The following is a 13,558-nucleotide window of genomic DNA, read 5'->3' as shown; positions in this document are numbered from 1 at the left end:
TCCCCCCTTCCCCTGGGGGGACGAGGTGGAGGAGGATGTGTCTAATGCTTTCCGTGGGCAAAGGTCACCATTCCTGAGGAAATCCCGTTTCAAGGTATAACTCTGAGAAGCCTCTTTTTAAGGTACAGCTCTCCAGATCAAAAGTCTTGAAATTTATTTTTGAATTTTTGTAGGGATTCGTGTTTATGTATATTAATATAAGGGATGTTTTTTTTTTTTTGTCACGTGTTTTATGGTGGAGTTGTGTGTTAGCTGAAATGTGTGGATAGTGCAAATCCTAATGTGGACGAAGAACGACAGTCCCAATTTATTTATTTATTTATTGCTTATTGACTGATTGATTGGTATGTCTTATTTCCTGATTATCTATTTAAAAATTTATTTTTTATTATATTTATTTATATACAATTTATATTTATATTTTACTAATTAAGTAACTTATTTGTGTTTTCATTTATTTTATATATGTATATATTTAAAAATTTATTTATATATTTATTTATATATAATTATGTATTTATATTTTACTAATTGAGTAACTTATTTAATTGATTTTTCATTTATTTTATTTAATTTATTTATTTATTTTTATTTATTTATTTATTTATTTATTTATTTATTTATTTATTTATTTATTTATTTAGAGAGAGAGAGAGAGAGAGAGAGAGAGAGAGAGAGAGAGAGAGAGAGAGAGAGAGAGAGAGAGAGAGTGACTCATTAAACCGTTTACTTAATATTTTGGATGATAGTATTGCATTGGAATGGCCGTTAGAGGTATAGAAACGATTTACGTCAGGAGAAATAAATTCTTTAGTTATTCTGGGCTTTGCTTACATCGGGACTGCATTAGTACACTCCAAGGAGCCATAACTTCTCTTGCATATATTGTGTGTGTGTCCAAATCGTTTGGAAATAGTAGCACAGAGACAGAGAGAGAGAGAGAGAGAGAGAGAGAGAGAGAGAGAGAGAGAGAGAGAGAGAGAGAGAGAGAGAGAGAGTTTTCTGCTTGTGTGCTTCTTTTTCCAAACCTTCCAACACATCACTGAAGGACAGCTTCAGGCCTTCTCGCAGCTGATGCCCAAGAGGAGAGAGAGAGAGAGAGAGAGAGAGAGAGAGAGAGAGAGAGAGAGAGAGAGAGAGAGAGAGAGAGAGAGAGAAAAGAGTAATTTTCAGTTTGTGTGCTCCTTTTTCCTAACCTTCCAACACATCACTGAAGAATAACTTCAGGCCTTAATGCAGGGCATGCCCAAGAGGAATAAGAGAGAGAGAGAGAGAGAGAGAGAGAGAGAGAGCGGCGATGATGATAACGGCGATGATGGACGCCCTTAAGTAGTAATTTACCCTCGACTTGACGTAGAGCCTCTGTCCAGAACTGACTTCGGAGCTTTTACCAAATGGGGAAACTTAGATGCAAAGGTCGTTTAGGTTGGAAACAAGTTTTCTTCCTACTCCTCCTCCTCCTCCTCCTCCTCTTCGCCGAGTGCATTGGTGAGGGGGAGGGGTAGGGGTAGGAGGTTCTAAGAAAATTGGAACAGAGCAACGAGGAAAGTAGGAGGGAATCGTAAAATGAGGATGAAAATAGAAAAGAAGAAGAAGAAGAAAACTCCCTTTTTCCAAATGAGCGAGATTTGCAGGGCCCAGACGCTGATTTTAAAGCTTTTGTTTTCCTACAGTTCTTTCCGTTGAAGTAAGAGGAGAAGGAAAATAAAAGGTTCGGGGAGTTTTAACTTCTGCAGAGTTTTACAGCATTATTTATTTGATCATGTTTCTGTTCTGTCCAAAAATTCACCTCTTGTTTTATTTTAAGTGACTGCCAGGCAGGTTTTGTGGACCCGTGAAGTTTAGATTGTAATGTTAAAAGTACGTTGTCCCCTGTGTAAAACATACAAGTATATATTTAATTAATAGACAATTTGTTTAAAAATTAAAGTTGGTCATGTAATATATATATATATATATACACACATACATATATAAACATATACACAGATATATATACAAACACGATTAATGATTAACATATTTATATATTTACCTTTTGCTATTCGGTCAAGTTCTACTCTGGCCTGTCGCTTAGACATTTCCCCCACTGTTTTTCCACCGTCTCCCACAGAGAAATAAACAACCCGCTTGTTGACAGGAACTGCCGCGGCGAAACTGACTCTCCTTGTGAAATTAGTCTCATTATAATGTCTCCTCCTTTGCAGGTATGTACTGTCGACAGGGGGACACTTGCTTCGCTACACCCGAGCGATTCTCTGTCCCGCAGTATTTCGTTAACGGGACAGAGAGGGTCATTTGCATCAGGCGAAATGGGTAAGACACTGCCCTCTCTGTTTTTTGTACCTTTTCTTTGGGTGTAGCAGTTGTTGACTGTGATGTTTTATTGTTTTTCTTATTTTTTTATTATTTTAGTAGTAGTTGGTGTAATTGCTTTGGTACCACTGAGAGATTTTTTTTAATTGTGTTGTTTATTAAAAGAGAGGATTTTTTTTCTGTATTAAAGGTACTCCGAGGTAATATCGAGTTAGGACATTTTTGGTGTCTGTAGTTGAAATGATTGACAGCGTTCTTAGGAGAAATTATAAAGTAACATAGTAAGTATAAAAAAAATATTTAGTAAAAAAAGATGCAGAAAATTATGACCTAACGCTAACAACAACAGGAGCACTAGCATCATTGTTTGATCTTGTACGAAAGATCAAAAGTTTTCTGTCATACAGTAGCCCCGTACAGAACTGGCGCTCTCGCGCGCAAGATTTTAACCACTAGGTAAGCGCGCTGCGGATCAAATAATGAATTTTAATATTTTTTTTATTCTGTTTTCCGGACTTAATGGCTTTTGTTGCCGTTCCAAGATTTGTTGATTGATAGAAAGACGTATCACGTTTCAACATCAATGGGGTTGACGCAGCGTTGATTGCCCCTTGCATTTTGATGACCGTGCAAAGATTATTATCATTGATATTATTAGTATTATTATTATTATTGCCTGTCTTTTGCTATCCTTTAAAATCGTCGTTTTCCTCTCTTTGATTTTCAGTGTTGACCTATTGTCCTTTTTTGTACTTGGCACTTTTTTTTTTTTTTGCACGGTCGCTTTACTTAAAGGAAAGTTTGTGCAAATCTTGTTCTTCATTCTTCATTTTCTTTTCTTTTTTTTATTTTAATCTCCGAAAGATTTGACACTTTACACTTTACAGGTCTCTCTCCTCCCTTTTCTTTGTTATCCAGACTAAAATAATGTCGGGCACCGTCCGTCTGATTGTTTACCTTTGACGCACCAGTTTACACGGTCCGTCTGGCTTAAGGCTTCTAGCAACATCCTCTCTCTCTCTCTCTCTCTCTCTCTCTCTCTCTCTCTCTCTCTCTCTCTCTCTCTCTCTCTCTCTATATATATATATATATATATATATATATATATATATATATATATGTATATATAGTAGTGCTGTTTTTTGTAATCAGTTGAGGTTCTTGCTTTTATTCCTGACATTGAGGAGGGGTTATAATAATAATAATAATAATAATAATAATAATAATAATAATAATAATAATAATAATAATAATAATCTGTCTCTTCATTCAAATGGACACTGTTCTTCAGAAGCATGAATTCCAAGTCAGTGGCCCCTTTGGTGGGCTTGTTCCATAGGAATAGGGTTCATCTTCTGAATAATAATAATAATAATAATAATAATAATAATAATAGTAATAATAGTAATAATAATAATAATAATAATAGTAGTGTTCAAATGAAAACTATTCTTCAGAAGCTTTAAATTCAAGTCAGTGGCCCCTTTGGTGGACTTAAGTCAGTGGCCCCTTTGGTGGGCTTGTTCCATAGGAACAGGGTTCATCTTCTGAATAATAATAATAGTAATTGATAAAAGCAGAATCATCTGCAAGATGTTGATTGAGGGATCCATCGATGAAGGGAAGGAATGAGACCTATGGGAGAACACATCCTTGGGGAGTGAAAGGGACAGAATTTACTGCTGCAGCAGAGGCGCAGTAGACAGTTATGAGACTGAGGAAGTACTACCCATCAGAAGGATTCTTTACGCCCTCACTGCTGGCAAATGGCAACCATATATACATCAAGGGAGGTCGAAAACTGGTGTGGAAGAAGACAGTGAATTTTCCCTGAAAAGAAGAAGAAGGAGAAGAGATGAAGTGTCAAGGATTTTGTACCATAAATACTTCAAGGAACCTCGACAACTATTGCGGAAAAAGACTGAATTTTCCCAGAAGAGAAAGGAGAGAGGAGAACTGAAGTATCAAAGATTTTGTAGTGATATTAGAAAGGCAATGAAAGTAGAGAAAGTATGGCGAGGTTTCTGGTTAACATACGTGTGCTTTCGAAGATATTAAACCGAGATCCGTCAGTGAGACAGTGAGAGCTTAACGAGGAAGCTCTGAAACTAGTGTGATAAAAGATGGCGAATTTTCCCAGAGAAGAAAAGGAGAGCGGAGAATTGAAGTATCGAGGATTTTACAGTGGTATTAGAAAGGTAGTGAAAGTAGATAAAGTATGGAGAGGTTTCTGGGTAAATATTATGTATGCTTTGGAAGATATGAAACTAAGGTTCGCCAATAAGGTGGCGAGAGATTATAATGGTAATTATTATATTCTTTGGTCGTTATAAATCTTATATCTTGTTTATGTTCTTTTTTTTTTCTTGCCATATGTTATTATTTTTATATATACCTTCGCTTAGGTCTAGCTCTCTCCCCATTCCTTCCCCCACCCCCTTCTGGGCACCGCAATCCTTAATCCTTCTCCCCTACCTTCACATTTCACCTGTGCATACCTTCTTTCTCTCCTCCTCCTCCTCCTCCTATGGTTCCCTGAGAGTGTATAGTTATTTTCGTTCGGCTCTTATGTTGACACGTGTCTGCTGAGCACATGGGTAACCCTTCTCTCTCTCTCTCTCTCTCTCTCTCTCTCTCTCTCTCTCTCTCTCTCTGCTCCCCCTTTTCAGTCAGCAGAAGCTTCAACGTTTATCTCGATTCGTTCATCTTGTCTTCCTCTTTTGGTCTCTTTAACAACGGCTCTCTCTCTCTCTCTCTCTCTCTCTCTCTCTCTCTCCTACAATTTCTGACGTCTGTGTTCTTCATCCATTCCGTTTAGATATGCTATTTATTTATATATTTATTTATCTATTTCATCTTTTTCCTTCTTGGACATTATCAACAATGTGGAATTATTGTATATCGATAGAATAAGGACAAAAAACGCATTTTTAAAAAGGTTAATCTACGTTTTTCTATGTTTGTGCTTCGTGCAATATTTTCCCATCATTGCTGTTGACAAGTAAGCAAAACTAGACAAGACTTGGAAAGTCGAAACACTGGACAATTGATCGTAAAATCTCTTTTCACAATTCCGTCGTCAACACGACCTCGCGTTCCATCCTCGTGTCCTCAGAATTACTGGACATACGCTGTGGACTCCATAATGAAGGAAACGTTTTAGTAATCTATTCCCGTAGAAAATTTAAAAAAAAAGTTTCTCAAAGTTTTTTTTCTGCTTCTTTTAACGACAACCCTTTTTCTTGATATATTTTTTTTTCTACCCTCGTTGCCTTTTGACATTTATTGATTGTTGATAAGTATCTCCAATACCTTGACCTATACATTGACCTTCAGAGGTATCGATTGAAGTTTCGCTCGGCACACGTATAACGTGTACGGGATTCAGGGTTTTGACTATGTAGGTAAAAAATGATTAGGGAAGTATGTTACTAAGTGTAAGATTTAATTGTAATGTATGTTAGCAGTTATTTTCAGTTAGTTATATATTTATATATATATATATATATATATATATATATATATATATATATATATATATATATATATATATATAGAGAGAGAGAGAGAGAGAGAGAGAGAGAGAGAGAGAGAGAGAGAGAGAGAGAGAAAGTACCGTATCCAACTCCTATTACATATAGCTTTAGGGCTTAGATAATTTTTTTTTTATTTTTTTCAAGTATACTTATGTAAATATGACACGACACCTGTATGAACCAGCCCAGGTAAACCAGAAACTCTCTCTCTCTCTCTCTCTCTCTCTCTCTCTCTCTCTCTCTCTCTCTCTCTCTCCCCCCTTCCATTTCTGACGTCTGTGTTCTTCATCCTTTTCGTTTAGATATGTTATTTATTTATATTTATTTATTTATGTATTTTATCTTTTTCCTTTTGGGACATAATCAAGAATGTGGAACTATTGTATCTAGATAGATAGAATAAGGACAAAAACACATTTTTAAAAGAGTTAATCTACGTTTTTCTCTCTCTCATTATTTTGGTTTTGCTATCTTTTTTGGTCAGTATATGAAAAATTATATTATATTGGTGTTAAATAATAGGCATGATTAACCTTTTCATTGATGTTTAGTTGTGCCACATACTATCAATTTAAGAACCTCTTTACCATTCTATAGATCTTACTCACTAAATATTAAAAAAAATAATAACTAATCGTTCATTCATCGAGCTGTCATTTGGATTATCTAGTTAAATATCTAAAAAAATGTCATTATTAACTGATTATTTTATTCGTTGAGCTGTCATGTTGATCATCTTGTCAAACATAGGTTTAATCTTCGTCGCGCCCTTGGGAAAAAAGATTTGCTGTTGCTGTGGTATTAGATAATCTGGGGTTAAGCCGTCAAGGGTGCCTTCTAGTCCCCTTTGAAATAGGAGGTAATCTGGGCGTATCGTATGGTTTGGCTTTCAAGCGAGAGAGAGAGAGAGAGAGAGAGAGAGAGAGAGAGAGAGAGAGAGAGAGAGAGACTGGTTTGAAATAGAAGGTAATCTCTGCGTATCGTTTGCATATCTTTGAAATAGGGTAATTTCTGCGTATCGTTTGGCTTTCAGAGAGAGAGAGAGAGAGAGAGAGAGAGAGAGAGAGAGAGAGAGAGAGAGAGAGAGAGAGACACTGGTTTGAAATAGAAGGTAATCTCGGCGTATCGTATGGCTTTCAGGAGAGAGAGAGAGAGAGAGAGAGAGAGAGAGAGAGAGAGAGAGAGAGAGAGAGAGAGAGACCGCGATATCACCACCCATCCTTCCTTTCTGTCTCACCTTACCTGCCATCCATTGTTATCTGGCGTCGCCATCCGTGACCCCCTTCTTCTCTTTGTGTACCGTGAACCGATGTACCTTCTGGGGTGTGTGTGTGTGTGTGTGTGTGTGTGTGTGTGTGTTTTTTTTTGTGTTTTTTGTGTTTTTGGTAAAATAATCGCCCTTGGTCGACTCTCTGATACATGCTTTCTGCTTGCTTGAAGGATTTCTTGCAGTTGCTTGTTGTCCAGCTCATGCAAAGCAAGATGGCTTCTATTGCTCCTTATTATTCCACAGTTTAGGAATAGCCTGTATTCTACCGTATGTCGTTCGTAGTTATTAGTATTAATAATTAAAAGACGCTCATAGCAGCATGAGTCTTACAATAGCTTCATTGGAGGGGTGGGTAGAGCTCTCGGCTAGCACGCTGTTGGCCCAGCGTTCGACTCTCCGACCGGCCAATGGAAGAATTAGAGGAATTTATTTCTGGTGATAGAAATTCATTTCTCGTCATAATGTGGTTCGGATTCCACAATATGTTGTAGGTCCCGTTGCTAGGTAACCAGTTGGTTCTCAGCCACGTAAAATAAATCTAATCCTTCGGGCCAGCCCTAGGAGAGCTGTTAATCAGCTCAGTGGTCTGGTTAAACTAAGATATGCTTAACTTACAATAGCTAAACTGTACAAATATATTTATTTATTTATTTGTATACAAATATATTGATGTATTTACGTAACTGTGGATATGTTTCTCCAGCAGTGATATTATTGAAGAGTGAAATTGCATATAATATTTTACTAAAATAAATCCAGAGTATTGAGATCTTTACAGAAAGCTTTGGAGACACTGGTAAGGTCTCAATATCCATCCGATAAAAAAATAATATTTTTATAACTGAAATCGAAAATTTATGGTTATCACATAATTATTATCACTCTGTCATAGTTCCGTCACCTTTAAAATAATTGTGTTTCTGATGTAACACAGATGATTTTGAGGAAAACCAATTACTGTATTTGAAAAGAGACTGGTAATTTATTCACCTTTTGAATGACACGATTTTTGTGGGGGGCAGACTTTTGAAATTACAATAGAATTCAATTACGGTTGGAAAGCTTAAGAACAGATTGGGGGTAAGATCAGTGGAGCAATGTGTATTTTATGAGGTAGAATAAATTGGGATACAATTCCCACTTAAATGCCATTCAGAACTAATTTCTCTCTCTCTCTCTCTCTCTCTCTCTCTCTCTCTCTCTCTCTCTCTCTCTCTCTCTCAGTATGCAAGTTTTGTTTTTTGTGAAGCAATGAAATCTCATTTTGTTTTTGTGAACTAATGAAATTCTCTCTCTCTCTCTCTCTCTCTCTCTCTCTCTCTCTCTCTCTCTCTCTCTCTCTCTCTCTATGCTTTTGTTTTTGTGAGGTCTCTCTCTCTCTCTCTCTCTCTCTCTCACAGTTTTGTTTTTTTGTGAAGCAATGATGAAATTTCTCTCTCTCTCTCTCTCTCTCTCTCTCTCTCTCTCTCTCTCTCTCTCTCTCTCTCTCTCAGTATGCAAGTTTTGTTTTTGTGAAGCACTCTCTCTCTCTCTCTCTCTCTCTCTCTCTCTCTCTCTCTCTCTCTCTCTCTCTCTCTCTCTTAGTATGCAAGTTTTGTTTTTTGTGAAGCAATAATGCAATCTCTCTCTCTCTCTCTCTCTCTCTCTCTCTCTCTCTCTCTCTCTCTTAGTATGCAAGTTTTGTTTTTGTGAAGCAATAATGAAATCTCTCTCTCTCTCTCTCTCTCTCTCTCTCTCTCTCTCTATCTAAGTATTTTTTTGTGTGAATCAATATCTCTCTCTCTCTCTCTCTCTCTCTCTCTCTCTCTCTCTCTCTCTCTCTCTCACAGTATGCAAGTTTTGTTTTTTTGTGAAGCAGTAATGAAATCTCTCTCTCTCTCTCTCTCTCTCTCTCTCTCTCTCTCTCTCTCTCTCTCTCAGTATGCAAGTTTTGTTTTTGTGAAGCAATAATGCAATCTCTCTCTCTCTCTCTCTCTCTCTCTCTCTCTCTCTCTCTCTCTCAGTATGCAAGTTTTGTTTTTGTGAAGCAGTAATGAAATCTCTCTCTCTCTCTCTCTCTCTCTCTCTCTCTCTCTCTTAGTATGCAAGTTTTGTTTTTTGTGAAGCAATAATGAAATCTCTCTCTCTCTCTCTCTCTCTCTCTCTCTCTCTCTCTCTCTCTCTCTCTCTCTCTCTCTCTCTCTCTCACAGTATGCAAGTTTTGTTTTTTGTGAAGCAAGTTTTGTTTTTGTGAAGCATTAATGAAAATCCATTAACTCTCTATTTCTCTCTTCTGTCCTCTCAGTAAAAGTGATTTTGTGAAGCAAATTCTTGTATCTGTTTTCATTCCATACGTGTATGAATTAGTTAATACCGTCTGGTTTTCAGTTACTTATTCATAATAATGAGGAACAAAGGAAGGATTCCTCTTTATGCAAATCTCGCTGTTAAATGGTTCCTGAACGGGGGGACAAAGGGTACTTTTTTTGGCTCTTTCACGGAGCGTCCAGCATTGACACGTCGCTTGTCAAAAGCGAGAGTAAATGCGCTCTTTTGTTTCGGGATTCTGTCAAGGGGGTAATAATATTCAGTGCTTGTTAGACATAGAGAATCGGTTGCTGGATCTGACGTTGAGTATATATTTATATATAATATATATATGTGTATATATATATAATTTTTTTTGTTGATATGCAAAGGTAAAAATAAAATCTGTTGCTCTCAATTTTTTCTTTCACGGGGTTTTTTTGCATAAAAAGGGGTAAATTCTTTTCTCTTCTGTCTCTCTCTCTCTCTCTCTCTCTTGCTGGATCTCTCTCTCTCTCTCTCTCTATAATATATATATGCCTGTATATACATTATACATTTTTTGTGTATATACTGTATATATATTTTTCGGGGTATATATATATATATATATATATATATATATATATCTATATATATATATATATATATATAAAAGTTCAACTTCTTACGGTCAGAATCTAAACTATTACCGAGTGCCTATAGACATGAGGTGAAAAATCCTTCAACAACGGCATCAGTAATGCTTTCATACCTTTATGCCAACAGGAAGAGGGAAGAAATGCCCACTTATCGGTACAAAATATTCAGAGGAAGAAGCGAGAGGTTTGTATCGAAGAAAACAATTATTTTTTCTCTTGTTCTTTTATGAAAGGCATAAAAAAAACAGATGTTCAGGGCAGTATCAATTAACTTATCGAGTAACTTACGTGGAATCACAGCGTTAAACGAAATTCCAAAATTGGAATACGATCAGTAATTCAAGAAATAAGGTATGAATGAAAAGTATACCATGAAACCTTAGGAATAAGGGCAAGGCTTTTCATTACTGATAGACAACGTGCATGAGACCAAACAGAATTTAAAAAAAAAGTGCATGATCAATAATCCAAAGAATGAGATATGAATGAGAGGAATTATTATGGAACCACAGGAAAAAGGTTATAGATTTTGATTGTCGATTGATGCCCTAAATATAAAACTGAAGCCAAATCCAAGCACGATACGAGATAATTTATAAATTGACAGCGATTCCTTGCAGATCCATTGCATTTGGGATGCGATCAATAATTCATGATGTAAGATTTGAATGAAAAGAATTATGAAACCATAGGAAAAAGGTTAAAGATTTTTATTATCGATTGATGCCATAAATAAGATACTAAGCCTGATCCAAGCATGATATGAGATAATATATAAATTGACACTTTGTAGATTCATTGCATTGGGGATATGACCAATAATTCATGATGTAAGATTTGAATGAAAAGAATTATTATGAAACCACAAGAAAAAGGTTATAGATTTTTATTATCGATTAATGCCATAAATGTAATACTGAAGCCTAATCCAAGCATGATATGAGATAATATATAAATTGACACTTTGCAGATCCATTGCACTGGGGATGTGGTCAGTAATTCATGATGTAAGATTTGAATGAAAAGAATTATTATGAAACCACAGGAAAAAGGTTACAGATTTTTATCATCGATTGATGCCACAAATAAAATGCTAAGCCTGAGCCAAATAAAATGCTAAGCCTGAACCAAACGGGCTTTGGCATAATGGAGAACCTGACAGCTTTCCTAGCAATGGATTTGCAACCTCCGAGAGAATACCTTTTTTAAAGCCGCCGCGGCTGTTTTAGGGAATGAGACCCATCGCCATTGGAGGGAGGAACGCCTTTTGACACGTCCTTTGACGCTTGCCTCGTTTAGGGGTAGGGGAGGGGAAGGGGGTGGGGGTTGGGAAGGCTTATAACTGCCTCTTTCCTTCCGCCCTTCCGGCAGCATTTGCCCGCAGGATAATTTGAAAATGGATTACAAAATCCTCCCCCCCCCCCCCCACCCCCCCACCAACACCGCGCGTTGTAAAGGGCTGCTGTGAATGGGTAAAGACACTTTGCTTGCATTTTTTTCTCGTGTATCTTGATTCTTGTGATTTATATATATACACACATATATATGTATATATATGCATATATATTAAATGTTTGTGTGTGTATATATACATACATACATATATATAGATATATATTATATATACATACATGCACTTACACCTACACCTACACACCTTTTGCTTCCAAGCAGATGCGGTTAGAGGTACAAGCGTAGTGGAAGCTGTACCTTTATTATTATTATTATTATTATTATTATTATTATTATTATTATTATTATTATTATTATTATTATTATTATTATTATTATCCCTTGGTATTTGGCGGTGCACATTCGGATACTGTTGAGATATTTAGTTTTTCATTGTTGTTCATCTCAGTTCTGGCTTTCTGCCTTATATTGGAACTTTACTATCTCTCTCTCTCTCTCTCTCTCTCTCTCTCTCTCTCTCTCTCTCTCTCTCTCTCTCTCTCTCTCATATAGGCTGCTGTGTACCTGGTTACGATTATGCATTTTCTCTCGGAATCACGGAGATAAAAAAAAAAGATATTAGTGGTAAAGATAATTCAGTTAAGACTGAACTAATTAAGTAATTAGATGAATAAATTAGCGAGCAGATTTTGACGTAACATTCAAATGCACCTATAAAGAAAGCGTTTCTCTCTCTCTCTCTCTCTCTCTCTCTCTCTCTCTCTCTCTCTCTCTCTCTCTCTCTCTCTCCGTCGTCGCTGTCTCGTCCACGCATTTCGGTAAGAAGGTTCTAATACCTTGGGAAATAGCGGGAATATGCTTCCCCACCGCAGCATTCAGCCGCCGAGGAATCCTCGCATCGTCTTGCCGAAAATTTAATCCCGAAGAAAATCCCCACAAATATTGAAGCCTCGTTCACGAAATTAAAAATAAATAAATAAATAAAAAATAAAAAAATAAATAAACATAACTAAGCTTAAACTCAGCTCAAACCGTCTACCATAGCTGACTCTAAACTCTGCATTGTCTATCATAATTTAGGCGTGGACCCTGAACAGTCTAACATAATTAATCATAAGCTCTGGATTGTGTGATATAATTATGCATTAATAATTAAGCATTAACTCTAGACTGTCGACCAAAACTAAACATTAACCCTAGACTGTCTACCTTAACTGAGTATAAATCCTAGACTGTCTACTTTAACTAAGCGTGAACTCTGGAGTGTCTGTCAGAACTGAGAGTGAACTTTGGATTGTCTACCAAAATGTACAGGTGTTCTGGTTAGCGTTTGGTCTACGGTAATTTACTTTTTCTTTAATTTCATTATCCTTCCGTTCGTGAGTAATTGATTTGCACAAGTGATGCGGTTGCGAGCTTCATGCCCATCGAGGGAGAGTAGTTGTGGTTTTCAGCTCTTCAGTTATTGACATGATTTTACGCTCCTTTTTTATTATGACGAGATTGGCGATGCTGTAAAATGGCGATCAGCAGTAGCAGATTCTATGTCACATATTTTCTGTATATATAACTTTGAGAAGGCGGTTTGCATGTATTCGTATGTATGGACTGACAACACTTTGCTTTCGTTTACGTATGCATACATACGTCTGTGTGTATGTATACACACACACACACACACCCACCCACCCACCCACATACACAGTATATATTTATTCCTTTCGTTTATACATGTATACATACTTACTGTTTGTATATATATATTTATATATATACTATATATACGCACACAACCGCACATATAGTATATATATATATATATATATATATATATATATATATATATATATATCTAGAGAGAGAGAGAGAGACAGAGAGAGACAGAGAGATAAAAAATCCCCTTAGAATTAGCTCTACGTAATCCTTCGCTGGCTAGAATGAATAAATTAACACAATTAAAATCACCATTTCTCGAAATTAACTAACCCACCAATACTGCATTCCTATCTGCGGAAGGAATCGCTATTAGTAACCTATTAGCGACGGAGGAACCGAGGCCTCTCCCCATTGTATCGTGTGTGTTCTTAGATACTTTC

At 36.5% G+C, this 13,558-nt stretch overlaps 1 protein-coding gene across 1 annotated transcript in view; it reads left to right on the top strand.

Annotated features, from left to right (window-relative positions):
- shakB (shaking B) overlaps positions 1 to 13,558 on the top strand; it is a 723,747-nt gene that overhangs the window by 117,139 nt on the left and 593,050 nt on the right. The gene's annotated exons all lie outside the window — the stretch shown is intronic.

This window comes from Macrobrachium rosenbergii, chromosome 50, assembly GCF_040412425.1.
Source record: "Macrobrachium rosenbergii isolate ZJJX-2024 chromosome 50, ASM4041242v1, whole genome shotgun sequence".
Taxonomy (NCBI): Eukaryota; Metazoa; Arthropoda; class Malacostraca; order Decapoda; family Palaemonidae; genus Macrobrachium; species Macrobrachium rosenbergii.
The sequence above is the reverse complement of the archived record's forward strand: the minus strand, read 5'-3'. Positions and strand labels throughout refer to the sequence as shown.